The sequence below is a fragment of the Rhinopithecus roxellana genome, chromosome 5 (assembly GCF_007565055.1).
Source record: "Rhinopithecus roxellana isolate Shanxi Qingling chromosome 5, ASM756505v1, whole genome shotgun sequence".
Lineage (NCBI taxonomy): Eukaryota > Metazoa > Chordata > Mammalia > Primates > Cercopithecidae > Rhinopithecus > Rhinopithecus roxellana.
This window is the reverse complement of record NC_044553.1, coordinates 112,671,629-112,673,983: the sequence shown is the minus strand read 5'-3', so window position 1 is coordinate 112,673,983 and position 2,355 is coordinate 112,671,629.

The window sequence follows — 2,355 nt, the reverse complement described above, 5'->3', positions numbered from 1 at the left end:
AAGAGGAGAAAGAGAAAGAAGACTGGCTGTGGCCAGTGAATGAGGATGGATAATCCCTTTTCTTCCCAATGGAAACACTGATGGCCACCATCTAACTTTTGCTGTATGAACTGAGAGCCTCACCTTTTGATTTGGAACAGTTGCAAAGAGTTTAAGTGCAGTGAGTTTAGGTGAGAGCTCCCACAGGGAAGCCTGAGCTGGAAAGCGAGCCCACCCCATCTGTTCTAAGAACAGCAGAGCTCCTGAACTGCTCTTTTGCCAAGGTCATTCTTGCCATCAGGGCCCTGAGCATCCTGGGCTAACCAGAGTCACTCTTGCAGGTACCCTAGAAATCAGGTAGGGCAGCCTTGGTCTACAGGCCAGTTTATTTGAATAAAAGGAGTTGAGGTTTCTTGGTTGCTTTCCAGAGGAGCTCAGTTGGAAGAGAAGTTTCCTTCCCTGGAAGGAGAAAGTCAGGGTTGGGACCCCAGAGAGGGGAGACAGATATCCCGGCCCTCAACACTTCTCTTCAGGACTGTGCTGCCAGGGATGGATAGCAAATAAGTGCATACGGCAGGGCATGGTGGCTCACGCCTGTAATCCCAACACTTTGGGAGGCCAAGGCAGGCGGATCACCTGAGGTCAGGAGTTCAGGACCAGCCTGGCCAACATGATGAAACCGTCTCTACTAAAAAATACAAAAATTAGCTGGGCATGGTGGTAGGCACCTATAATACCAGCTACTAGGGAGGCTGAGGCAGGAGAATCACTGGAACCCAGGACATGGGGGTTGTAGTGAGCCGAGATTGCTCCACTGCACTCCAACCTGGGTGACAGAGTAAGAATCTGTCTCAAAAAAAAAAAAAAAAAGTGAATGTCACACCAGGGCCAGACCCTTCCCATGGAAGAGAAAGGGAAGGGTCAAAGTTCCCATGAGTGTTAGCAATGTCCCCTGCCCCATATATCAATTCATTAAACAATCATTAAATGTCATCTTTATCAATGCCTACTGTGTATGTAGCACAGGGCTGGATATAGGAGCCTAGAGTCAAAGAATCAAGACCTAGATAGAGCCTTGGAGATCACTGACTCTGACCTACTTATCTCACAGAGGGGAAGCAGAGACCCAGAGAGGAAAGGGCTTTGCTTACATCACTCACATGTGGGGTGGACTTGGGACAAGCCCTGCCTCCTGGTGCCCAGACCAGTGTCCTGCCCCACAGCCCTGCTCTCCTCCATTTACTCCACCTCCATCTGCCCACGTCCAGTCTCCCTTACTGTTGGATTATGGCAGCTCTGTATACAGAAGCCATGAGCCTCCTTCAGAATCCAGCTCTGTTCTGAGAATTTAAGAAGAAAAGAAGCTCCGGTGAAAAGCCTATTAGTTTCCTCTGCATGGAAACTAATACATATTTAACAGTGGAGTTAAGTTCTGAACCTGCAGGAGCCAGGAGGAGAAATCTTAAATTTCCATCCACAGAGAAACCCAGTGCTTTCACTAAGCCCTAGCTGACTCCTCCATACCTCAGAGGTAGGGACCAACTGGGCCTAGAGCCACCAGGGAGTCGAGATAAGAACAGCTACATTTTGGCCAGATGCAGTGGCTCATGCCTACAATCCCAGCACTTTGGGAGGCCAAGGCGGGCGGATCACTTGAGGACAGAAGTTCAAGACCAGCCTGGCCAACATGGTGAAACCCTGTCTCTATAAAAAATACAAAAATTAGCTGAGTGTGATGAGATCCACCTATAATCCCAACTACTCAAGAAGCTGAGGCAGGAGAATCACTTGAACCCAGGAGGCAGAGATTGCAGTGAATAGAGATCACACCACTGCACTCCAGTCTGGACATCAAAGCAAGACTCAGAAAACCAAAAAAGTCTCAAAAAAAACCCAAAAACAAACAAACAAACAAAAAAACAACAACTGCCTTTTACTGAGTGCTTACTAGGTGCCAGGCAATTTGCAGTTGTTTCTTCTTTACTTCTCAGAGCAACTCAACAGGGTAGATACTAGCATTTCTCACTTCATACATGGGGAAACCAAGACTCAGAGAGATGCGGGAATTTACTTAGGGTCACACAGAGAGCAAGGAACAGAGCTAGCTGGATTTCCCCAAATTGCAGAACATCAGAAAGACTTGCCAGCATATTGCTAACAGAGCCTCTCAAAATACATACCATGTGGTGTACATTTATTGAAAGAAATGTTTACAGAGATCAAAGTTAAATAGCCCAAGAGAGATTTTAAAAATCATGTCTTTTGTACAGATAGAGCACAACAGTCAAAGACAAGCAGAGCTGGAGGCCCAGGGGGAAGTGCCCAGCAAGGCAGACGCTGGGAAGCTTTAGAGCCTCAGCCACCTTAGGCCTGGCG